General features: G+C 47.9%; 1 protein-coding gene across 2 annotated transcripts in view; it reads left to right on the forward strand.

The window, feature by feature from the left end:
• The window catches only part of MDGA2 (MAM domain containing glycosylphosphatidylinositol anchor 2), a 207,456-nt gene that overhangs the window by 55,246 nt on the left and 125,534 nt on the right, over positions 1–26,676 (forward strand). The window contains exon 2 of one of the 2 annotated variants that reach the window (XR_005257063.1): positions 12,025–12,164. The gene's annotated coding sequence lies outside the window, so the exon portion shown is untranslated. Of the gene's footprint in view, positions 1–12,024; positions 12,165–26,676 lie in introns of those variants that run through there. The other variant, XM_038137890.1, reaches the window with a different exon arrangement.

Below are 26,676 nucleotides of genomic sequence, written 5' to 3' on the forward strand. Positions count from 1 at the left end.
AAGCACGGGGAACACGGCTTTAATTCAAGAAATCATTTCATTCCCTGAAAAGAGATTTGTTTTCCTTGTTTTCCTCGGGACAGATCTGTGCTAGCTCCCAAGAACTGCAAATTGTTGTTTAAAAAGCTGTTTATTTTCCGCTTAACATTCCAAAGTGGCGTTTCCTTCTTGATTTGCCTTCGTGGAACGTTCAGTATTTTAAATTTCCTCTTTAATATTAAACTGTCCTTTCTTCAGGCAGCAGACTAAGCTGAGATACATTCCATAGTCAGTGGAATTTTTGTTCCGGAGCCGAACCAGGACAGGTTTTTCTGAGGCTGATGTTATCCCTGCTCCTGGAATTTGCACGGGGGGGTTTGTAGCACCTGCAGCGCTTCCTCCTGCTTTGGGACACGCTCCGAAATTTTATTTTTAAGGCTTTTCCTGCACTGCTGAGGGTGAAACATGGGAGGAGAGGCTGAGGGAGCTGGGAAGGGTCTGGGGGATTCCTGAGGGAGCTGGGAAGGGGCTGGAGAATTCCTGAGGGAGCTGGGGAGGGGCTGGAGAATTCCTGAGGGAGCTGGGAAGGGCTCAGCCTGGAGCAAAGGAGGCTCAGGGGGGCCCTTGTGGCTCTGCACAGCTCCTGCCAGGAGGGCACAGCCGGAGGGGTCGGGCTCTGCTCCAGGGAACAGGGACAGGAGCAGAGGGAACGGCCTCAGGCTGGGCCAGGGCAGCTCAGGGTGGGCCCAGCAGGAATTTCCCCATGGAAAGGGGGCTCAGGCCTTGGCACTGCCCAGGGAGGTTTGCAGTGCCCATCCCTGCAGGTGTCCCCTGGAGGTGGCACTCAGAGCTCTGGGCTGGGGACAGGGTGGGCACTGGGCACAGCTGGGACTCTGCTCTTGGAGCTTTTCCAGCCTCAGGGATTCTGTGGTGTTTTGATTGGATATTTGGGAAAATTTCTTCCCTAACTTCATTGTTCAGCCCTGGCACAGGTACAGGATGGAATCCCCATGCCTGGAAGGATTTAAATCCATGGGGATGTGGCACTTGGGGACATGGGGCAGTGGTGGCCTTGGCAGTGCTGGAGACAAAATTGGATGAACTTTTCCAACCTTCATGCTTCCATGATTCCACGAATACCTGTCCTGAACTCATGCTGTGTGCAGAAATGGTTGGATTTAGAGGATAATCCCAGAGAACTTTCCAACCTCCGACTGTCCCTGGCTGCTCCCAGCCCCAGTGTCCAACCTGGCCTTGGACACTTCCAGGGATCCAGGGGCAGCCACAGCTGCTCTGGGAATTCCATCCCAGCCCCTCCCAGGCAGGAATTCTTTCCCAGTATCCCATCTAAATCTCCTCTGGCACATCTTGAGAACGTTTCCTCTCATCCTGATTTTATGTACGTGCTTTTTCATTCAGGATGAGTCCATGTCCTCACTGCTGCCTGTCAGGAACTGCTCTACCAGCACTTCCTGCAGAGGAAAAAAAAATAAATCACTTAAAAATTAAATTAAAATTAAAAAAAATAAATGCGTTAAAAATGCATTTCTAAAAGAAATTTTACCAACCTGTGTAAATCATTTAGAATTCAGGAGTTGTTTTGACGAGGTGATTTTTAACGCGCTTGATTTTCACCCCTCTCTGTCTTTTCCAGTGGGGGGAAATTCCACATTTTTTGTGCGCTCCCAAATAAGTGAGATGTGTTTGCTGCCAGCCTGTGATGGTGCTGAAAAGGGTCTGGCACTGTTGTCAGTTTTGTGATGCCAGGAACAACAAAGTGTTGCTTCAATTAAGGCCTCCCTTGTTGACAATTCCTTATTTTAGCAGATTCCTTGATCCCACTGCCGGCAATCTGTGGGATGCAAACGGCTCCAGGAGCACTTCAGGGAGGGAGTGGAGTGTGGGAAGGGTTCCCTCTGTGCTCATCTCCGTAATTCCCGCTTAATCAGTGGGGAAAAAATGGAAAATGCCCATTTTGTTGGGTGTAAGGGACAGATCAGCCTGGAGCGTTGTGAGTTAACCGAGTGTCATTCTCTGGAAATGCTGGAATAAGGGGCTGGGAAATTCAGAAGCACCAATTTCCCGGTTGTTATTTAAGTACAAAAAGGTGAAAAAAAAATGACAGTTTCAGGCTTTCAAGCAGAAATAAGAATTGCAAGGCAGCGTCTCTCAGTGACTTTATTCTCACTTAAAACCAAAACCCAGCTTAAAAACAGCACAGAAATCCTAAAATTCTTCTGAAACCCTGCCCGGAATTCCCAGACCTAAGGGATATTTTCTCAGTGCTGATGCTCCAGGGAATTCACTTTTTAATTCCAAGGTTATTGGCCATGAGTGTCCCACACATGGTGCTGCTGGAAGTGAGGATACCCACATTATCCCTGGATTTCTTTGGGGTGAAAACCGTGGCACCCAAAATCCATAAATCCACTCGCGGCACCAGGCATGGAGAAGAGCAGCTCCTCTCCCGGAGCTGAAATAGCTGAACTCTGGATGGGAGAAAGAAAGAGCAGGAGTTGAATCAGGAAATAAATCCCTGCAGGAGCACGGAGGGGAATTATCCCTAATTGTCTGTCTGGGCAGGGACACACGGATCTTCGGGAGACCTTTGCTCCCGTGGAAATGGCAGGAATTGGCCTTGCAGGGACGTGTCTGGGGCTCAGCTGAAGGAAAAAGAGGCAGCATTCCCACAGGGCATAAGTGTGGAGCAGGAAAAGGGATTCCCGATGTTTTATTTACTCCCACAACTTCCTAAAATGGGATTTTATCCAGGTGTGGGGGTTGGTGGCTTCTTCCAAGGAACAAGTGGTAGGACAAGAGGAAGCGGCCTCAGGCTGTGCCAGGGGAGGTTTAATTTGGATATTTGTAGGAATTCTTTCATGGAAAGGCTGTCCAGCCCTGGCACAGCTGCCCAGGGCAGGGGTGGACCCCTCATTCCTGGAGGGATTTAAAATCCCTGTGGATGTGGCACCTGGGGCCATGGGGCAGTGGTGGCCTCGGCAGTGCTGGGTTTGATGGGCTCAGAGGGTTTTTCCATCCTGGAGAATTCCAGGACACAGAGACTGGAATGTCAGCCGGGTAACTTTGGGCTGCAGGATAAATTATTAGGGACAAATTAAAGCTGATGAAAGGCGAGTAGGGAGGTGTTGAATTGTTAAAGCAAGCTAGAAACCAAATTCCTGTGTTTTTTAGGAAGTATTTCCTTCTCTGACTTTCCTAAAAACTTGTTTTTCAGAGGATATTCTGTGTTTGTGCTCCTGCAAGGAACTGAGGGCCAGACAGTTGGAGTGGGACACTCGTGGGTTCCCAGGCACAGAGGATTTCAGTATCCCAGTGCTTCCAAAGGAAATGAGCTGGAGAGGGACTGGGGACAAGGCCTGGAGGGACAGGAGCCAGGGAATGGCTCCCAGTGCCAGAGGGCAGGGATGGGTGGGAGATTGGGAATGGGAATTCCTGGCTGGGCTGGGATTGCCAGAGCAGCTGTGGCTGCCCCTGGATCCCTGGCAGTGCCCAAGGCCAGGCTGGACACTGGGACACCCTGGGACAGTGGGAGGTGTCCCTGGCCATGGAAAAGGGGTGGGATGGGATAATCTTCAAGTTTCCCTCCAGAACCATTCCATGATTTTATGTTCTCAGCCCAAAGCTGCGTCTGAGGAGCTCTCCTGGCCTTTTCCTGATCCCTCCCTGAACTCCAGCAGTTTTTACACCTGCCCAGCAGCAGGAACAGTAACCAGCAGTGAGAGGAGTTGTAAAGGGTGGGAAAAAAGCCATAAATCCATCTGTTCCTGGAAAAACAGCATTAGGGCAGCCCAAACTCAATATACCCAGCCCTGCTAAGCTTTGTAGTGTCAAAATTAGGTCAGGCCTAATTTTGTGGCAGCAGTGTTGGGAAGCCGCAGTGGGATTTGATTATCTGGGAGCCTTGGGATGGCAGTGCCATCAATCACGGAGCCTTCCCGAGCTCCACAAACACCAGGATAGGTGGGAATATTGAGCAACACAGAAAAATCAGCCCCGGAGGGATAAAAGGTGACTTTGTCCTGTTTGATGGGAAAGTTTGGTTCGGGATCGGCTCAGAGGAAGGTGGCCAATAAATATTCCCATCAGGTGAAAGCAGGTGGGAAATGTTTAGGAGTGCTATGGAGTGATCCAGGAATGGCACAACTGGTTTGGAATCTGGTCAGCATCACACCTGAAAGTTTCCTCTCTTAGGCAGCTGGAATTCAGCTCAGCTTGGAGCCAAAGTGAAAGATTTCTCCATAAATGGAATATTTGTTTAATTGAAGGTACTTGTGTAGCATTTGAATTTCCCCAAAGAAAAACTCACTTAGAGAAGAAATAATAAAAAAAAACCGGTTTCAATAATCCATTTATTTGTGGACTGGGCCTCACCTCCAGCTGGAAAAATAGCCCCAAGTCCCAAATTAGCTGCAGTAAAACGCTCCAAATTCTGCATTGATGAGGGCAGTGCATTCCCATGGCAATACCTCAGAGATTCCTGGTCATTCCATTTGCAGTTTAGGAGAATTAAGAGCTGGGATAATATGGGGAAAAGTGAATTCTGAGAGTAGCAAGTGCCTGCAATTACTTTAAATCTCCCCTTTCTTCAGAAAATCCCATTATTTCCTCCTTGTTCTGCTGCAGAACTGCACTAAATTCATGGGGGGCTTCACTCCTGCTAATCAGTTTCCAGGGGGAAAGCTCATGGCTGCAGGAGGGGAGCAGGATTTGATTCGTGGCAAATCCATCCTGCATTTTCTAGCAGGTCCATCGTGGATCTCCTATTTCCGAAAAAAAGTCTAATTTTAATTCAGTTTTAAGGAATCCTACACATTCCATGAATCAGGAAGATCTTGGAGCTGCTCAGGTTAAGGGAATCCATTCCAGGATCCGAGTTCTGGTGTTGGTCAGAGTTTAATTCCCTGTTTTCCAGCAAGGACCAAACCTCAGTGTGTGGGAAACTTTTAACCAGGTAAGAGCTGTGCCAAGGGATCCTGGAACTGAATCCTGGAATGTTTTGGGATGGAAGGAACCTTAAAGCCCATCCAGTTCCACCCCTGGAATCTATACCTTCCCTATCCCAGTCTGCTCCAACCAGGCCTTGGACACTTCCAGAGATCCAGGAGCAGCCACAGCTTCTCTGGGAAATCCATTTCACCCTCCCGGACAGGAATTCCTTCCCAATCTCCCACCCACCCCTGCCCTCTGGCACTGGGAGCCATTCCCTGGGTCCTGCCCCAATTCCCTCTCCATAGAATCATTCCCCTTCCCAGCTCCACAAATCTCCATCTCCCAACTCCTCGTTCCAGCTGAAATAAATCCCAAAGTCCTCTCAAACTTTCCCTCATTCTGCCAGTCCAAAACACCACCTCATTCCCACTTTTTTCAAAGGATCCTGATATCATTTTCCATTAAAAAAAGGTCAATATGAGGACCTGGAGCAGAGGAAATTCCCAACCATTCCCAATCCACCAGCACAGCTCAGGGATCACCAATTCACCCTCAAGCCTCCAATATTTTCCCAGTGTGAGTCCAGTGAGGACTTTCCAGGCTGAGGAAATTCCCAAATTCCTTTGGAATTCCTTTGGATCAGGACTTTGGATCACAGCTTCTCTGGGAAATCCATTCCAGGGCCTCCCCACCCTCCCAGCCAGGAATTCCTTCCCAGTATCCCACCTAAACTTGTAACTGGTGGAAAAGAGCAGCCAAGAAAGGGGGCACGGAAAGGAGAATCTTTCCATTTTTCATGGAAAGAGGGAATCTTGTGGGACACACAACTCCTGCAGCAGAACGAGGGGGTTGTGCTCGGATTTGTTTTACCTTTTCTGTGGAGAACCTTTCCTGGCTTCAGGTTGTGCCTTGCCAGGAATGGCGCTGGGAAGGATCCACGCAGCGTTTTCCACGTGCAATCACCAGCCAGATTCTCCTGAAATGTCACAAACAAAATCAATGCTAAGCTGGTATTATTTTAATGGATGAAATCCCTGGAGGCAGCTTTCAGAAGGAGCTGGGATGAATATTCCTGCAGGAAGGAGGGAGGTGACATTTCATAATTATGGGATGTCTCCTGAACCATAAGATTTTTCACTTACTGGGAGAAGAATATTTGTTATTTCCCCTGATTGGTTTGATCTCCTCTCAAAGCAGTGTTTTCCGTGGTGATAACAGCACCCAGGGGGGCGTTTTTCCTTTCCTGCTCCTTCCCAAATTTAATGGATTCAGGAGAGTGGCGCAGCCACTAAAATGAAGGACACTTCAGCTGTGATTTGGAGCTAGATGAATATAACATGAATAAAAATGGAATATTAATGGAATATGGATTTAAAAGGATGTTGGAATAATGTTGCTGCCTGCTCTAATTTGATCCCAAGTTTGATGAGCCGTGCTGAACCCTCGTTTTTACCTTTCTGCTCCGTGGCTCTGCTTCAGCATTCCCGTATTTTGGAGCTTGTGGTGTGGGAGATGATGGAAGTCCTGGTGGTGACTCAGTGCCCAGGAAATGGCAAAACAAAGAGCACATTCCATGTCCTTGGGATGCTGGACTCCTGAGGAGTGTGGAGGGGGATCAGCATTCCTGGGAATTCCAAAAATCAGTGCACCAAGTGTTGGTGCTGCTGTTCTACTCGGGAAAAATAATCATGGTCGGGAATTCATGGATTCTTTCCGGGTTAGAGCGTGACACATGGCCCTGATTCCTAACCAAGGACATTCCTGTCCTTCCTGTCCTTGGGATGCTGGACTCCTGAGGAGTGTGGAGGGGGATTAGCATTCCTGGGAATTCCAAAAATCAGTGCACCAAGTGTTGGTGCTGCTGTTCTACTCGGGAAAAATAATCATGGTCGGGAATTCATGGATTCTTTCCGGGTTAGAGCGTGACACATGGCCCTGATTCCTAACCAAGGACATTCCTGTCCTTCCAGGAGCTTCATGGGAAGATCCACCTGCATCTCTGGGACAAGGGAATCATGGAATCCCAGAAGGGTTTGGATGGATCTTAAACCCAGTTCCAGCCCTGCCATGGGCTGGGACACCTTCCAGTATCCCAGGTTGTTCCAAGGACATTTATTCCATCATTGTGTTGGACTTGGAGTAATTGGGAGCACTTTTGGCTGGAGCAGGGGTGTGTTGGTCTTTGTTAAACCTTCTGGAAAAGTGAGGAGGGAAAGTTCCTTGGGCTTTGGAACTCAGGATGTGGTGGCTGGAAGAGCAGAGCTTGCTGGAGGCTTTGCTGGAATGATGGCTTCAAACTGATGGGATATCGGGAAGGAATTCCTGGCTGGGAGGGTGGGGAGACTCTGGAATAGAATTCCCAGAGAAGCTGTGGCTGCTCCTGGATCTCTGGAAGTGTCCAAGGCCAGTTTTGGGTGGGGCTTGGAGCAGCCAGGGACAGTGGAATGTGCTGGGTTGGAATGAGATGGGATTTAAGGTCCTTCCAACCCAAGCCATTCCGTGTTTCTATGGAGGAAGCATCCATTCCCCGCTCCTCCTCTGCCTCTTCTGCCTCCTTGGCTTGAGCCTCCTTTTCTCCAGGCTGTGGAGAGCCAGGCTCAGAAACTGGAATTCTTGGTGGGTTTGGGTCAATCCCAGGCCTGCAGGTCAGGATTCCACGATGGGCTGTGTCCACAGGGAGCTGTGTGTGGGCTGGACCAGGAATGCCATGGTGGGGGGGGGGGGGGGTCTGAAGGGATGCCAGAGCCCTGCATCCTGGGAATTCCATGCAGAGGAATTGCAGAATGATCGGAGAAGCAGGGTTGGTGTGAGTGCAGCACAGAGACCTGGCAAAGCAGCCTTGGGAAGGGGATCCAGCTGATGCAAAGGGCCTGGGGAGAAGCTTTGAGGCTCTTCCATGGGGAACGGGGCTGGGAGCTCAATGGCATCACACGGATGAACAGAAAGGATGGAATTCCAGGTGTTTAAATCCCACAGAATTCCATTTTATCCTTTGTGCTCTTTAGTTTCTGTGCTTTTATTCGGGTCTGTAAATCAGTTTCCTTCTCCTATCGATCCACTCCCTGGAAATTGTCATAGCTGTGAATTTCACGGTTCAGAAGCGAAATCGTGGAGCCGGGAATGTCCTTTGGAGACTCGTGGAAGCAGAGCTGGGATTTATGCAGGTGTAATAAGAGGAATGTCGTGGTTTCCTTACACTTACGACGTGTAAATCTGAGTAATTCCTGTACTACAGGTTGTACCAACAAGGAAATTAAAGTAAGGTTCTGCCTGAACTTAACTCCTGCTCCAAATCCTGATCCTGCTGACAGGATTTGGAAAGGAAGCAGCAGCATCAGTGCCACTGTTTCCCCTGCTTAATTTTCCTGCTTTAATTAAGTCTTTTCATTTGCATAACGAGTGTGATAATGCATTTAGGAAGATATAGAATAAAAACAATAATGCCAAGTTCATTTTGGAAATGGAAACAAAAAAATTGGAATGCAGGCGGGGGGTGCTGAAGGTTTCATCCGGGGGATTGCCAGGGATTAATAAAAACCATGGAAATCTCTTGTGCTGCTGAGTTTGTGCTGAGTAAACAAAGAGTAACTGTGTGTGGGAGATGCTCAGTGCTGGTTCCAGGGCTGGGGTGGCCTGGGATGGGCTTGGTTGGTTGGATCATGGAGTTGAGAATGCCAAGGTCACATTTGATTTCTTTGAAGGCTGGACTTGATCCTTGTGGATTTTTTCCAGCCCAGAACATCTGATAATCTCATGATCCACATGATTCTCATCCCGTTTTTCTCCCGGCCTTGCAGCCCCCCAGCCCATGGCCAGGCCCAGTGGTCTGGTATGGCTCGGTTGGTTGGATCTTGGAATTGAGAATGCCACGGCTGGGTTTGATTCCCTTAAGAGGTGGACTTGATCCTTGTGGGATTCTTCCAATTTGGAACATCCTGTAATTTGGTGATCCGTGTGGGTCTGATCCCGTGTCTCTGCTGGCCTTGCAGCCCTGCAGCTCATGGCCAGCCTCAGGAGTGGGGTTGTTTGGAGTGGGTTCGGCTGATTGGATCTTTGAGCTGAGAACTCCTTGGTCGGGTTTGATTCCCTTAGGAGTTGGACTTGATCCTTGTGGGATTCTTGCAATTTGGAATATCCCGTAATTTGGTGATCCATGTGGTTCTGATCCCGTTTCTCTGCTGGCCTTGCAGCCCCCCAGCCCATGGCCAGGCCCAGTGGTCTGGGATGGCTCGTTGGATCTTGGAATTGAGAATGCCGAGGTCGCGTTTGATTCCCTTAAGAGCTGGACTTGATCCTTCTGGGATTCTCCCAACTTGGAACACCCCATAATTTGGTGATCCGCGTGGTTCTGACCCCGTTTCTCTGCTGGCCTTGCAGGCCCCTCAGCCCCAGGGGTGGAGTGCTCTGCCATGGGCTGCGATGTTGGTTGGATCTTGGAGCTGAGAATGCCAAGGTCACATTGGATCTCCTTAAGAGCTGGAATTCATCCTTGTGGATTTTTTCCAGCCCAGAACATCCAATAATCTCATGATCCACATGATTCTCATCCCATTTCTCTGCTGGTCTTGCAGCCCCCTAGCCCACGGCCAGGCCCAGTGGTCTGGGATGGCTTGGTTGGTTGGATCTTGGAGTTGAGAATGCCAAGGTCGATTTTGATTCCCTTAAGAGCTGGACTTGATCCCTGTGGGGTTGTTCTAACATCCCGTAATTTGGTGATCTGTGTGGGTCTGATCCCGTGTCTCTGCTGGCCTTGCAGCCCTGCAGCTCATGGCCAGCCTCAGGAGTGGGGTTGTTTGGGGTGGGCTCGGCTGGTTGGATCGTTGAGCTGAGAACTCCTTGGTCGGGTTTGATTCCCTTAGGAGTTGGACTTGATCCTTGTGGGATCCTTCCTATTTGGAATATCCCATAATTTGGTGATCCATGTGGTTCTGATCCCGTGTCTCTGCTGGCCTTGCAGCCCCCCAGCCCATGGCCAGGCCCAGTGGTCTGGGATGGCTCAGTTGGTTGGATCTTGGAATTGAGAATGCCACAGCTGGGTTTGATTCCCTTAAGAGGTGGACTTGATCCTTGTGGGATTCTTCCAGCTTGGAACACCCCGTAGTCTGGTGATCCGTGTGGTTCTGACCCCGTTTCTCTGCTGGCCTTGCAGCCCTGCAGCTCATGGCCAGCCTCAGGAGTGGGGTTGTTTGGAGTGGGTTCGGCGGATTGGATCATTGAACTGAAAACTCCTTGGTCGGGTTTGATTCCCTTAGGAGTTGGACTTGATCCTTGTGGGATTCTTCCAATTTGGAATCTCCTGTAATTTGGTGATCCATGTGGTTCTGATCCCGTGTCTCTGCTGGCCTTGCAGCCCTGCAGTCCATGGCCAGGCCCAGTAGTCTGGGATGGCTCGGTTGGTTGGAGCTTGGAGTTGAGAATGCCGAGGTCGCGTTTGATTCCCTTAAGAGGTGGACTTGATCCTTGTGGGATTCTTCCAGCTTGGAACACCCCGTAATTTGGTGATCCGTGTGGGTCTGATCCCGTGTCTCTGCTGGCCTTGCAGCCCTGCAGCTCATGGCCAGCCTCAGGAGTGGGGTTGTTTGGAGTGGGTTCGGCTGATTGGATCTTTGAGCTGAGAACTCCTTGGTCGGGTTTGATTCCCTTAGGAGTTGGACTTGATCCTTGTGAGATTCTTGCAATTTGGAATATCCCATAATTTGGTGATCCATGTGGTTCTGATCCCGTTTCTCTGCTGGCCTTGCAGCCCCCCAGCCCATGGCCAGGCCCAGTGGTCTGGGATGGCTCGTTGGATCTTGGAATTGAGAATGCCGAGGTCGCGTTTGATTCCCTTAAGAGCTGGACTTGATCCTTCTGGGATTCTCCCAACTTGGAACACCCCATAATTTGGTGATCCGCGTGGTTCTGACCCCGTTTCTCTGCTGGCCTTGCAGGCCCCTCAGCCCCAGGGGTGGAGTGCTCTGCCATGGGCTGCGATGTTGGTTGGATCTTGGAGCTGAGAATGCCAAGGTCACATTGGATCTCCTTAAGAGCTGGAATTCATCCTTGTGGATTTTTTCCAGCCCAGAACATCCAATAATCTCATGATCCACATGATTCTCATCCCATTTCTCTGCTGGTCTTGCAGCCCCCTAGCCCACGGCCAGGCCCAGTGGTCTGGGATGGCTTGGTTGGTTGGATCTTGGAGTTGAGAATGCCAAGGTCGATTTTGATTCCCTTAAGAGCTGGACTTGATCCCTGTGGGGTTGTTCTAACATCCCGTAATTTGGTGATCTGTGTGGGTCTGATCCCGTGTCTCTGCTGGCCTTGCAGCCCTGCAGCTCATGGCCAGCCTCAGGAGTGGGGTTGTTTGGGGTGGGCTCGGCTGGTTGGATCGTTGAGCTGAGAACTCCTTGGTCGGGTTTGATTCCCTTAGGAGTTGGACTTGATCCTTGTGGGATCCTTCCTATTTGGAATATCCCATAATTTGGTGATCCATGTGGTTCTGATCCCGTGTCTCTGCTGGCCTTGCAGCCCCCCAGCCCATGGCCAGGCCCAGTGGTCTGGGATGGCTCAGTTGGTTGGATCTTGGAATTGAGAATGCCACAGCTGGGTTTGATTCCCTTAAGAGGTGGACTTGATCCTTGTGGGATTCTTCCAGCTTGGAACACCCCGTAGTCTGGTGATCCGTGTGGTTCTGACCCCGTTTCTCTGCTGGCCTTGCAGCCCTGCAGCTCATGGCCAGCCTCAGGAGTGGGGTTGTTTGGAGTGGGTTCGGCGGATTGGATCATTGAACTGAAAACTCCTTGGTCGGGTTTGATTCCCTTAGGAGTTGGACTTGATCCTTGTGGGATTCTTCCAATTTGGAATATCCTGTAATTTGGTGATCCATGTGGTTCTGATCCCGTGTCTCTGCTGGCCTTGCAGCCCTGCAGTCCATGGCCAGGCCCAGTAGTCTGGGATGGCTCGGTTGGTTGGAGCTTGGAGTTGAGAATGCCGAGGTCGCGTTTGATTCCCTTAAGAGGTGGACTTGATCCTTGTGGGATTCTTCCAGCTTGGAACACCCTGTAGTCTGGTGATCCGTGTGGTTCTGACCCTGTTTCTCTGCTGGCCTTGCAGCCCCCCCCACGGTGCGGATCGTGCACTCGGGCCTGGCCTGCAACATCGAGGAGGAGCGCTACTCCGAGCGGGTCTACACCATCCGCGAGGGAGAGACCCTGGAGCTCACCTGCCTGGTCACCGGCCACCCCCGCCCACAGGTGAGTCCCTGCCCCCCACACCTGTCCCCTCCACCCTTTGGCCCTCCGTGAGTTGGGTTCACCTTCAGCGTCTTCACGGTGAGCAAGATCCAAGGGGATCCAGGTGGGGGATCCATCCCGGCTGTTGGGTGTTCCAGAGGAACATCAACAGCAGGAATGCTGCTGAGTTGGTTTTTTTTTGGAAAATCTGGTGTTAAAACCTGCAATAATGTGCTTTAAATTCCTGGTGGGTTTGATTTCCATGGAGGTTGGTAAAAGAGGGGGAAAACAATTTAAAGGTGACAATTGTTGGGTGAAATTCCCTAAAGTTGTCCTGTTGTCTGGGATCCTCACACCCCAGTCCTCAGAAATCCAGCTGGAACTCTGGGAGAGGGAACAGCTGGAGCAGGGAACCCAAGAGCTTCGGAAAGTCTCCCTGTTGACCTGGATCAGCAATGTCATGGAACCCCTAGTGCTGCAGCTGTGTAAACCAGAATTACCTGGGAATAAATCTTTTTGGGATTTCCCAATAAATCTTGGGAATAAAGCTTTTTCCAGGCCTAACCTTATTTTATCAAGCTCAAGATTGTTGGCAACTCCTGCTGCACCTCCCTGGTGTGACCCCCTTGGGCCAGGACACCGTGTTAATCAGTTATTTTTAATTAGGATAATCACCAGGGATTTTCTTTCCGAGGTGATAAATTACACCCTTTGCTCTTGGAATTGCAAGGGACAGGCAGGAACTGGGAGCAAGGAATTCTCCAGGAGACCTTCAGTGTGAGCTCCTCCAGGAGGGAGGGGTTTGCTGTTTCTCTGCTGTTCATTCCACGATTGTCCCCAATTTAAGGGGAAGATTTAAAGCTAAAGTAGTGGAAGTTTATTCTGTGCTGGGTTTAGGATGGTGTTTCCAGTATTCCAATTTTTTCCTGATCTTTCCACAGGATGCTCTCAGATTTGGGTTGCAAATTGCATGGAAATTGTTTTCCAGCTGCTGTTTGATCAGATGCTGGGGAATGAGGTTATAAAATATGGAATTGTGCATTCCAAGGATGCTTTCACACTTCCACGTTTACTCAAATTTTCCAATTGTTCTTGGCACGGAAACTCCTTTTGGTTCGAACACTGGAAGAATTAAACAGCCTGGATTGGGAATTTGTAAAATCACAGAATTGTGGAATGGTTTGGGTTGGAAAGGAGATAAAAATGAACCAGTGCCAATTCCTCCTGTGGGCAGGGATATTTTCCACTCCAAGCCTTCAACATTCCCAGGGATTTCTATTCTGTAGGATTTGAGGCTGCCCATGATGGGTCTGGGAGGAGAAATGAATTAATGAGAAAAAATTCTATTTTTTTTCCTTTTCTCTCCTGTCACTCCTCCTTCCTGCTTTACCAAAGCACGCATTTATCCCTTTTTTGTCTTTCCAACATTTGTTCTTTTAACTTTGGGATCAATGGACGTCGTTCTTTGGGATCTGATGACTCAAGGATGTCTCTGATCTGCTCCGAGTCATCCTTGCAGTGATTTCACTCTGGGGGGGCTCCCTTTGAACACAGATCTTCAGATTTATCAAATATTCCCGTTTTTCAGCTCTCTTTGCTGCCTTTCCCACCACGTGCCCCAAAATTTTTCCCTGGGGTGATTTCCAGGCAGGGAAATTCCTGTGTGTAGAGTGGTGGTTGCACTTTCCAATTGCTGGGAATTTTCTGGAATTTCTCCTCTAAGTTTTCATGGAGTCTTCTCAGCATCAATGAGTTTTTTTGGGAGGAATAATGTAAGGATGTGGGAATTATTAGAAAGAAGGAGAATTAAAAATAATTGCTCTGTTAATCCCAAAAATTCACCTCACTCCTAATTAAATATAAGACTCTGAGCACCCCAACATACCCTTGAATGTCTGCTTGTTATCCATGGAGGGATTTTGAGATGTTCCATGTGATTAATATTTGTTATTCCCGATTTCCCGCCTTCTCACACCCAGCTTTGGAACGCACCATTAGTTGCCATAGAAATCATTTTCCTGGCTGGAATTTTTAAAACCCTTTATCCCCGCTCAGGTGAGGTGAATGCAGCCCTTTTTTTTTTCCCATAAATTGCAGATGTCAGGAGAGGCTGGTTTGATTTTTGGATAAAATCCTGCAAAGTTTGGAGCAGGATCACCCTGTGGGGACCTGTCCTTTTTCCAGATTTTATCCAGGATCCAGGGGCTGGGCTGTCCCTGCTCTCCAGCTGCAAAGGGATGTGCCTGGATATCCAAAGGCCACTCATCCCTGGACACAAACGAGGGATTTCCTGGACTGAGTAGCTAAGAGGTGTCACTTTATCCCCACTGGTGACAATTTCCTGCCCAGCCTTGAGGAATGTGCTTTTTCCTGATTTTCCTTGGGAATTCTCACCCGTGCTGGCAGGTCCAGTCCTTGGAAATGAAACCTGTGGCTTTCCAAAGTGAGGAATGACATTTGGATCATGGGGAGCAGAGGAAGAAGCGCCTGATGAGCAGGGCTTGGCTGGGATTTTGTACTCCTGGCTTTCTACTGAAGGATGAACGGGAAATCCCTGACAGGAGGGTGTTTCCAGGCTTTTTTTTTCCCAAGTAACAATGGGAAATGACCTCAAGTTGTGCCAGGAGAGTTTTACATTGGAGATGAAGAAGAATTTAATGGAAAAGGTTGCCCTAGGACAGTGGTGGAGTCGCCATCCCTGAAGGGATTTAAAATCCCTGTGGATGTGGCACCTGGGGACATGGATCAGTGATGCTCTTGGAAGTGCTGGGATTTGATCTTGGATGGTTTTTCCAATCTCAGTGATTCCAGGAGTTCATAAGGACCTTGTTTGTCAATCCAACCTCCTTGGGGTTTGCTTTCCCTGTGATTTTTCCAGTGGTTCCTCCAAGTGCTGTCCCACCTCGGGTGACATTATCCCGGTGGGAATGGCACATTCCAAGCAGCAGAACGTGGGAGCTGATAGGAGACAGTGTCCAAGTCCTCCCCCAGTCCCTCCTGGTGCTGCAGGGTGACCTCTGGCCCTGCCACCATGTCCCTCCCTCTCCCAGGCGCTGCCTCCCCTCTCTTGTCCCCTTGCCATTCCCGAGGCTGGGGAAGGAGCAGCTGCCAGTGCCACACGTCATTCCAACCATCTGGAAGCTGCACACTCCGGGATTTTTTTTCCTGTTTTGAGGTTGCAACACATCTTAACGAGATCCCACCTCCTCCTCACATCCTCCTGCCACCCTTCTTCCAGGCAGTGCCATCGGAGCACATCCCTTTCTCCCGGAAAAATCCAGGAGTGCTCGCGGTGCCGGTGGGGTGTGAAGAACGTGGCGGATCCGTGGCTTTCCCGGGAAGCAAAGCAGGGGAGGATCTGCTTTTAGGAGCTTTGGAATTTCTCCCTGCCTCTGTTTGGTTGTGTTTTCTTCCCACTTGTAGGAGTTGGGTGCTGTGCTGATGCCACTGAGGCAGCAGGAGCTGCTCCCCTTGGAGCTGCCAGGAGATCCCGGGCAGCTTCCCGGGAATGTGAGCCCGGAGCAGAGCCGGGGAAATGCTGCTCCAGAGGGGTGTGGGCCTGGAAAAACACATCCTGCCTGCTGGGAATTGGGGTGGCCGAAGGGGGGGACCCAAGTGACACAGAGCAGGGAACGGTTAGTTTGGAAGGGGCCTTGAAGCTCATATTAATATATAAATATAAATATAAATATAAATATAAATATATAAATATATAAATATATAAATAAATAAATAAATAAATAAATATATATATATATATATATATATATATATATATATATAAAATATGGATTTCATGGAGTCATGGAATGGTTTGGATGGGAAGGAACTTAAAGCCCACCCAGTGCTGCCCCCTGCCATGGACAGGGACACCTCCCACTGTCCCAGGCTGCTCCCAGGCTGGCCTTGGACATTTCCAGGGATCCAGGAGCAGCCACAGCTTCTCTGGGAATTCCATCCCAGCTTCTCACGTCCCTCCCAGCCATGAATTCCTTCCCAATATCCCATCTAAACATATTCCCTGCCAGTTTAAAGCCATTCCCCATTATCCTGTCACTCATAAACTCCTTGGAAAGCACCGAGCTCTCTCCATGAACAGACCCAGGTAACTGTGGCACATTATAAAAACCCTTTAATTATCTCAAATGCATCCCCCTAATTGCTCCCTGTGATTAGTGGAGCCTCCTCCGACACTGCAGAACAGGATCCTGCCTTCTCCTAATTCCTGCCTGGAAAGGAAACATTCCCATTCCCTGGCACTCCATCCATTAGAGCAGAAAAAGCAGCATTCCCAAAAACCCCCAACGAAACCCCCACTTTCTGTTCTCCTTGATCAGCTGCGAGTGAGACATGAAAGGCTCCTCTGAGGCAAAGTGGGCGCCGCGTTTTTGATTTTAATTGATAAGAATCCTTATCAAGTGCTGATGCAGTGAGGGAAGGGGGGATGGGGGGTCCCTCGCACGGGAGCAGCTGTTTTCCCACCCCACTCCGCAGCTCCTTGGAGCAGTAATTGGAGCCTTGTTAGGAAAATTGATGCTGATTCCATCTGACACTCCTCAGTTCACGGGAAGACTTTACAAATGTTCACTGAGCACCTGACAAAACCCAGCCTGACTCATGACTAAATTAGCCTGGATTTTATGCTGGAAAAAAAAAACCCTTTCCTGAATGTTTGACTGGATGAAGCTCCCGTTTAGCAAGGAAAAATGTTTCCATCCTGCTCTGGCATGAAAAGCAATCTGTGGTGAGGCTTCACATGACGTTTGTGCTGCTCGAAGGAGTTTATTTGATGTCTTCTCCCCCGAGCACAGCACCTGAATCCACACCTCTGCAGAGCTCTGCAGGGCTCCGAGCCTGCCCTGCTCTGTCTGCCAGGAGGGAGGAGGAGGAATTGTGCCAAAAATCCAGGGCGGGAATCGCAGCGTCCACAGCACGGAGTAAGGGACTCCTGGAGCTGCACCAGGAATTTGGGAATGAGCCGCTGGTGCCTCTGAGCTGATCCTGAGCTCTGGATAATCTTTAATGTCCCTTCCATCCCAAACCATTCCAATGGTTTGCAAGCTGATGAAAGGAATTAACTCCTCAGTTGTTTTATCCTGAATAATTTGAGCAGTTCCTGCCGCTTTTTCCGTTTCCAGGTGGCCGTTGTCTCTCCACAGGGAATGTGTTTGCAGGTTCCTAAAAAGGGCTTGGAAGTGCTGAGAGAAAGAGGTCAAATCCAGATAAAAAGAGGTTCAATCCAAAGAAGTTAAATCCAGAAAAAAAGCAGCATCAGGGAAGGGAAGTTTGGGTTTCAATCCTATTCCCTCTATTGGGAATATCGAGCCCAGACTTGTTACAGCTTCAGCAATCACTGGGATGAGCCTGGAGGGAATCTCATGGAGCTGGGAATGACATCAGGGCTGGGGAGTGGCACCAGAGCAGTTTCATTTTGACACTTGAGCAGCTTAAACGTGCCAGAAATCCCATACGGAAAATTCCCGCTGCCCACAGAGCAGGACTCTCCGATTATTTTAAGGGAAACAGGAAAAAAATTCCACTTTTCCTGAAATATGGACACTTGTCCTCCGAATATTTTCCATCTGTTTTCTCCCCTCCCAAAGCTCTGCAGTGTTTTGCTTTCCCTTTGTGCTGTCAGTTTTATTCCAGGCTCAGGAAAGGCCGGAGCAGTGGCTCTGGGATAAAGCACCAGGAGCTGGTTTTCCATGGGCAGATGGGAGAACATTCCGGTCTCCCGGTGCAGGGAGGGGGTGGCTCTGGAATAAAGGCTGGAGCTGGGAGGTCTGGCTGGAAAGGCATGGATTTGATGAGTACATGGATAATTTGGTAACCAGGGAAACCAGCAGCTGATGCAGATCAGCCGGTGCCGGTGGCTTTGGAGGGAGATCTCCCGAGGAAACGCTTGGGAGGCTTTTTCTGGAGGATAATCAGGAATTGTCACCATTGCTGTGGAAGGAATGTTGTCCATGAAATCCCACCTGCAGAGCTGCTTCCAGCTCTGGGTTCAGCATCAGGAGGGCCTGGAGCTGCTGGAGAGATCCAGAGGAATCAACACAGCTGCTCCAAGGGCTGGAGCCCCTCTGGAGCCAGGCTGGGAGAGCTGGGGATGTTCCCCTGGAGAGGAGAAGGCTCCAGGCAGAGCTCAGAGCCCCTGGCAGGGCCTGAAGGGGCTCCAGGAGAGCTGAGAGGGACTGGGGACAAGGCCTGGAGGGACAGGAGCCAGGGAATGGCTCCCAGTGCCAGAGGGCAGGGCTGGATGGGAGATTGGGAACTGGGAATTCCTGGCTGGGCTGGGATTGCCAGAGCAGCTGGGGCTGCCCCTGGATCCCTGGCAGTGCCCAAGGCCAGGCTGGACACTGGGACAGCCTGGGACAGTGGGAGGTGTCCCTGCCATGGCAGATATGGAATGGGATGATCCTTAAAATCCCTCCCAACCCAAACCATTCCAGGATTCTGTGATCCCATGAACTCCTAAAGCTCTGGAATGTGTTGCTTTTATATTTTAAGGGAAAAAATTCTGCTCCCAAAATCTTGCCCAGCTGAGGTGTCTGGTGGGGAGAATTGGAAGAAATTGGGATTTTCCTGCTGGAATGGGATTACAACCCCTTGGGATCCTTCTGAGATATTTTAATCTCCATGCTGACATTTCCATGGATAACATTTTCTCCGGGATTGAGCTCTCCTCCTTCCTCTGGCAGCTGGGAATTATTTGGGAAGCTCCAGGTAGATTTTGCTGCCTCTCACCTGAACACTTGGATGCTGCAATGGAGTTTTCAGGCTGGAAAATCTTTATCCAGGAATATTTATATTTCCAACTGAGATTTAATCCCAAATATTGCTTTTTAAGGCTTCCCCTCTACTCCTCCCAAATTTTTGGGCAGCTCAGACACTTGATTTTTAATTTATTTTGGTTTTTTTTAGCTTTTAAAAATGAACATCTAAAAAGCCCAAGAGCCCTGAACTAGAAGAGCTGAACTTGAAATAAATTCAAATATTTAATCGGGGTCAATATTGAAAATCAATATTTAAAAGTAAAGGGACAATACATAAAAATAATTTTTAAAAAATCCCAATTTTTGCTGTCCCAGTTGAATTATTCCATGCCAGGTGTTTATTCTAGTGCGGTCCTGCAGGCCCCCAGCACAGATGATAAAACAAAACAAACTGAACCTAAATATTGAGTTTTCAGACCGATCTGGTTTCCTCAGAGGGGCTAAAAATCCAAGGAGTTTTAAAATCCTTATTTAAGATGTGACAGCATCTCCATAGAACAATTTCTGTAGGGTTTTTCTCTTTTTCTGTATTATTTTTCTTCCTAAATTCCACTGATATTAGAATTAAAAATTAAATACTTCCAGATAATTCCAAATTTCTTTATAGAAAAATCTCACTGCTGTTCTTTGTTTTCTCTGTTCCTGTGTTATTTTTCTTCCCCAAATCAAGTGAATTTTAGAGTTAAAAATCAAATATTTCAAGATAATTCCTAATTTCTTTTTCCAGAAACATCTTGCTGTGATTGGTCCCTCTTTCCTGAATTTTCCTCCTTATTTTTGATAATTCTTAATTCCTTTTTCCAGAAAAATCTTGCTGTATTCGGGGACTCTTTCCTTAATTTTCATATTAAAATATTGGACATGAAAAATTCCAAATATTTCAAAATAATTCCTAATTCCTTTTTCAGAAAAATCTTGCTGCATATGGGGACTCTTTCCTTAATTTTCATATTAAAATATTAGACATAAAAAATTCCAAATATTTCAAAATAATTCCTAATTTCTTTTCCCAGAAAAATCTAGCTGCATATGGGGACTCTTTCCTGAATTTTCACATTTGGATATTAGACATGAAAAATTCCAAATATTTCAAAATAATTCCTAATTCCTTTTTCCAGAAAAATCTTGCTGCATTCGGGGACTCTTTCCTGAATTTTCACATTCGGATCTTAGACGTGAAAAATTCCAAATATTTCAAAATAATCCCTAATTTCTCTTTCCATAAAAACCTTGCTGTACTTTCATGAACTTTCCTTATTTTCGAGTAGTTTTTCTCCTCCTCTTCCAACGGAATAACCTCGATATAATTCTGATCAATAATATCAGATTTTTAAATAATTCCAGTGCCATTCTGGGCTGAATCCTGGATCCTCCTGCGGATTTCGTGATTCGAGGAGATAAAAATAACGAGCGGGATTTTTTCCTTCCCCCCCCTTCCCATATGCCTGTCAATCAAAACGATAAAGATATTTCTGACTCGCAGGCTTTAATGGTGTAATTAGGGCTAATTACATGTTCCAATGATTACACATATGAACGCTAATTACATAATTGCAGACAATTATGCTAATTAGGTAAATACATCGTTAAGGAGAATGCGCTGGCAAAATCCAGGGGATTTGCACCGTGGCCAAAGAAAGTGGAATTCCAACAAAGGAGAAGTCGTCCTGCGAGTTTGGGGAATCCAGGAGACATTCCCAGGTGTGGAATTGGAGTGGTTTGGGTTGGAATGGTGGCGCTGGGAAAGGTCTTCAGCCGTTGTGGAATCGTGGAATGGTGTAGTGGGAGGAGCCTTCAACTTCTACAGAGTCATGGAATGGTTTGGGCTGGAATGATGGTGTTGGGAAAAGCCTTCAGCCGTTGTGGAATCATGGAATGCTGTAGTGGGAGGAGCCTTCAACTTCTACAGAGTCGTGGAACGGTTTGGGTTGGAATGATGGTGCTGGGAAAAGCCTTCAGTTGTTGAGGGATCTTGGAATGGTGTAGTTGGGAAGAGCCTTTGAGTGCTATGGAATCTTGGAATGGTGTTGTTGGGAAGAGCCTTCAACTGCTGTGGGACTGTGGAATGATTTGGATTGGAGCGGTGTGTTGGGAAGAGCCTTTGAGTGCTGTTGGATCATGGAATGTTTCACGTTGGAATGGTGTTGCTGGGAAGAGCCTTCAAGTGCTGTGGAATCATGGAATGGATGGGTTGGGTTCCCAACAACACCATTTCATGAATGGTTTGGGTTGTAGAGGTGTTGTTGGGAGCCTTATGGAATCTTGGAATGTTTTGGGTTGGAATGGTGTTGTTGGGAAGAGCCTTAGAGTGCTGTGGAAAAGAAATCCAGGGAATTTGCACCAGAGCCAAAGAGAGATGAATTATAACAAAAGAGAAAAAAATCCTTCAAATCTGGAAAATCCAGGAGCCATTCCCATGTAGGGAATTGAAATGGTTTGGATTTGAACGGTGTGGTTGGGTAGAGCCTTTGAGTGCTATGGAATCTTGGAATCGTTTGGGTTGGAATGGTGTTGCTGGGAAGAGCCTTGGAGTGCAGTGGAATCATGGAATGGATGGGTTGGGTTCCCAGCAGCACCATTCCATGAATGGATGGGCTGGAATGGTGTTGTTGGGAAGAGCCATCAGCTGTTGTGGAATCTTGGAATGGTTTGGGTTGGGAGAACCTCAAATCCCACCCAGTGCCACCCCTGCCATGGCAGGGACACCTCCCACTGGTGTCCCAGTGTCCAGCCTGGCCTGGGGCACTGCCAGGGATCCAGGGGCAGCCCCAGCTGCTCTGGCAATCCCAGCCCAGCCAGGAATTCCTGATTCCCAATCTCCCACCCATCCCTGCCCTCTGGCACTGGGAGCCATTCCCTGGCTCCTGTCCCTCCTGCCCCTCAGGCAGTTATGGGTTAGTGACTGTCACCTTTTCCCGGTGCTGTTTTTTCCAGTTTTAAACATTCCCTGATTTTTAGCTCCCTTCCCTTCCCTTTGGAAATTCCCGTCGTGGCTTCTCATTGTGCAGATTCCCTTAACCCTCCCTTTCCAAACTCTTAATCCCAGCCCTTAGTCCTGGTTTTATTCCTAGCTGCAAGCTGATCCAGGCTTTTTTTAAATTTTATTTCTTTTTTCTTTACATCTCCTTGCAATTCTCCTGAAATGTGGGAAGCGTTCCCAGATTCCGTTCCTTGGCACTCGTGGGAGTCGTTGGAAGGTGTGCCAGGAGCGCTCCACAAGACATGAATGATGCTATTTGGGATTACTGGAGTTTGCTGAGTTTTTCTTCTCCTGGAATTGGAAATGAGCTGGAATCTCAGCCAGTGGGATGCCAACACCTTTCCAATTCCTTTTCCCAGAACAAAGGAATTGCTGAGATCTTTTTAAGGCATGCCAGGTTTGGGGAAGGAGAGATTTGATCATTTTCCAGCCTTTTTTAACATTGTTTGAGGTGTTTTCCTGCCTGGAGGAGATTTTGCCAGTTTATCCTCAGGAAGAAAGGGAAAATCGGTGCTCCCAGAGCAAAAAGAATGGAAACATTGAGTCAAAATCTTTGGAATTTCCATCCTGGCTGGTTCCACATATCCCTTGTCCTGTCTCCCACACCTGGAGTGTGCAGGCAGGACGTGCTCAGGCTGATATTTTGGAATTGCCTGATGGAAAAGTTGCATTCAATGACTGGGATAAGAAGGTATGGATGGATTAAATTGCCACCAAGGAATAATCTCCTTTTTGGAATGTGTTTAGATCCCAGAATTTTGTGTCATCACATTTTTTAGTACTTTGTGACCATCAGGACCTTGTCATTTGTAAGGTCCTAAAAAGGGATGTTTTTAGGAAAAATCCCAAACAAATAACCCTTGTTCAGCCAGTTACTCTGATTCCTGATTTTCTAAGGAATATTTTATATGGAATATCTGATTTTTTAAGGAATCAGGGAATTTTTGCAGGATCCGTGACTCGTTCTCAGCAGCTGCTGCTCCTGCCTGGCCTTTGCTGTCGATGCCTTTCCTTCCAAGCTGCACTGCCAAATCCCTCTTATCAAGATTCCCACCCTTTTCCCATTTTTCTCTGCTCCCCCTCCCCAGTTCTCTCACTTTTCCAGAAAAATCAAATGTCAGCTCCTTTCCTTGTCACCACAGCTGAACCCAGCTCAGACTCTCACTCACATTTTGGGATCAGCCAGAGCAGTGGGAGGAATTGGGATCCTATGGGAGGAGAATATGGCACAGCTGATTGGGATCACTGGGAGATTTAGGGTTTGGATCTTTGAGGTTTAAGGTTTGGATCACTGGGGATTTAAGACTTGGATCACTGGGAGATTTAGGGTTTGGATCTTTAAGATTTAGTATCTAGATCTTTGGGAGATTTAAGATTTGGATCTTTGAGGTTTAGGGTTTGGATCACTGGGAAATTTAGGGTTTGGATCACTGGGGATTTAAGGCTTGGATTACTGGGAGATTTAGGGTTTGGATCTTTAAGATTTAGCATCTAGATCTTTGGGAGATTTAAGATTTGGATCTTTGAGGTTTAGGGTTTGCATCACTGGGAAATTTAGGGTTTGGATCTTTGAGATTTAGGGTTTGGATCACTGGGAGATTTAGGGTTTGGATCACTGGGGATTTAAGGCTTGGATCACTGGGAGATTGAATGTTTGGATCTTTAAGATTTAGGATCTAGATCTCTGGGAGTTTTAAGATTTGGATCTTTGAGGTTTAGGGTTTGCATCACTGGGAGGTTTAGTGTTTGGATCACTCGGAGATTTAGGGTTTGGATCTCTTTGAGATTTAGGGTTTGGATCTCTGGGAGATTTAGGGTTTGGATCTCTAGGGGATTAGGGTTTGGATCTTTGAGATTTAGGTTTGGATCACTGGGAGATTGAATGTTTGGATCTTTAAGATTTAGGGTCTAGATCTCTGGGAGTTTTAAGATTTGGATCTTTGAGGTTTAGGGTTTGCATCACTGGGAGGTTTAGTGTTTGGATCACTTGGAGATTTAGGGTTTGGATCTCTTTGAGATTTAGGGTTTGGATCTCTGGGAGATTTAGGGTTTGGATCTCTAGGGGATTAGGGTTTGGATCTTTGAGATTTAGGTTTGGATCACTGGGAGACTGAATGTTTGGATCTTTAAGATTTAGGATCTAGATCTCTGGGAGATTTAAAGTTTGGATCTTTGAGGTTTAGGGTTTGCATCACTGGGAGATTTAAGGTTTGATGTGGATGTGACACTTGGGGAGATGGGGCAGTGGTGGTCTTGGCAGTGCCATGTTGGACTTCATGATCTTGGAGGACTTTTCCAACCTTCGTGATTCGATGAAATTATGAGGGACAGGAATCTCCTGGAAACCAATCCGGAGTTTTTGAAGGAGGGCTTGGTTGGTTTTGTTTCACCTTTTTGTTTGTTTGGGGGTTTTGTTTTGGGTTCCTTTATTTATGACACTTCCCAGCCCCAAATCTTCGTGTCAGCCCCAAAATCCCTCCCCTAATGACTGTGACAGGTCATGGAGTCAAGATTTTTACTGCTGAAAGATTAGAGAAGAAACATTTCCTCGTGTGGGGTTCAGCTGAGTCGTTGTCATCTGTGACAGCATTTTGGGAACGCTCTGTGAAGCTGCTTCCCTGTTTTTTACTCCTTCAAGGGGAGTAAAATGAGTGGAGATGGGGAGAAGGAAAAGCAGAAACAACACCTGAAATTGTTGTTTTAGGAGGAAAAAAAGCCTCAATTTGAACTGCCTGGGTTCCACCGTGGCTTTGTCACTCTGAACCACGATTCTGCTCTGAGGAGTGAATTTGAAGTGGAAAAAAAAAACCATTTTAGGCATTTTTCCCTCTCTGTTTAGACTCCAGTGCTTGAATTTAATGACACAAACACATTTTGATGCCTTTTTACTCTTGAGGGAAACAAATCCCTCTGGGAACAGGGAACTGCTGGCTCCTGGTTTCCCAGTCCTGCTTGGGGTGGGAGGGAGCAGCTCCAAAGATCTCCATCCTCCAAAGATCCCATTTCCAAAGTGGGTGAAGGCATCGCCTCTGGGTCGGGGTAACAGCTTGGGGTAAACTTGGATCCCAGAGATTGTCCAGGGAGGCAAATTCCTGGGAAAACTTGGAATGCTCAGTGATTTTGAGGGAAAAATTGGGATTTGCCCCTTTGGGCACTGAGGGTGGTGCATTGGTGGCAGTTGGGTGGAAATCCCGAACCTGGGAATGGTTTAATGGAGCTGACCCTGGTGCTGAGGAGGAGATTTCCAGTCCCTGGGTCCCTCCTGAAACTTCCAGCATTCCCAGAAAAATCCTTTGGAAGTTCTGGCTCTGATTTAATGGAGCAACATGGGTTGAAAATGTTTTGCCTGAACAGCTGGGGCTGAGCAAATGGGAAGTGATTCCTGATCCATTTTGCTACTTCCTTAACTTTGCCTTTTACATTGGGAATTGATCCACGATCGATTTCTGCTCCCCCCTGGGTGTTTTAAATCTGTTGATGGTTATTCCCTGATTTTTCCTGGGATACTACGCCATTGCTGAACTTATCCCTTGCTTTCCTGAGGAAGTTTTTGTTATTTAATGAGTTCTGTGGGTTTTTTTCACTGCTAGACCTTTGCTTGATATTCCACACTTTCCTGAGGTTACACCCCTTGGAGAGGGGCCCTTTCCTTGGATTTTAATCCAAGGGAATTGTAGAAGCTTTAGATGGAGGGAATGGGAAATTCCTACTCTGATTATTTTCTGGTTTATGGAACAAAAATTAATTTTTTTAGTTCACTGGGAATTCAGAGCAGTGCTGGGGCATGGAGCAGCAGAGCTCGCCATGGAGCACTGGTGAGCACTGGGATCACCTCCCCATTCCCAGTTCTTTCCATGGAATCCTGGAATGGGTTGGAAGGGATGTTAAAAACTATCTTATTCCAAGCCACCCCTGCCATGGCAGGGACACCTCCCACTGTCCCAGGGTGTCCCAGTGTCCAGCCTGGCCTTGGGCACTGCCAGGGATCCAGGGGCAGCCACAGCTGCTCTGGCAATTCCATCCCAGCCCCTCCCCACCCTCCCAGCCAGGAATTTCTTCCCAATATCCCACCTAAATCTCCTCTTTTCCAACGTGAAGCCATTCCCTGTGTCCTGTCCCTCCATCCCTTGTCCCCAGTCCCTCTCCAGCTCTCTTGGAGAACTGGGGCTTGGAGCACCCTGGCATGGTGGGAGGTGTCCATGGGTTGGAATTGGATGGGATTTAAGGTCCCTTCCCACCGAGACTATTCCATTATTCTGGATTACAAAAATAAGAAAACCATCAGGAAGAAAAAAAAAGGAAATATTAATTCATTTCTCCTCCCAGACACATCTCAGGTCAGCCTCAAATCCCACAGATTGGAAATCTCTGGGAATGTTCAAGGCTTGGAGCAACCTGGGATAGTGGGAGGTGTCCCTGCCCATGGCAGGGCCCGGAACAGGATCTTTAAACTCCTCCAACCCAAGCCATTCCATGATCCCATGGAATGCAGCTCCTCAGGGACTCCTGGATGAAGTGTTTGATCCTGTGAGCTGTTGAGTTTCTTGGGAATTTCCCTGAGTCATCCAAGGTGAAATCCCGGTGCCACCCACACAAATCCCGTGGTTTGATGATGAGTTTTAGACTGTGCCCATCTTCCAGACCTAAAGTAATCCTGGGTTTTGGTGCCAATTTTTAGACTCTGCCCATTTTCCAGACCTGAAGTAATCCTGGGTTTTGGAGCCGAGTTTTAGACTCTGCCCATTTTCCAGACCTGAAGTAATCCTGGGTTTTGGAGCCG

This window comes from Motacilla alba, chromosome 5 (genome assembly GCF_015832195.1).
Source record: "Motacilla alba alba isolate MOTALB_02 chromosome 5, Motacilla_alba_V1.0_pri, whole genome shotgun sequence".
Classification (NCBI taxonomy): domain Eukaryota; kingdom Metazoa; phylum Chordata; class Aves; order Passeriformes; family Motacillidae; genus Motacilla; species Motacilla alba.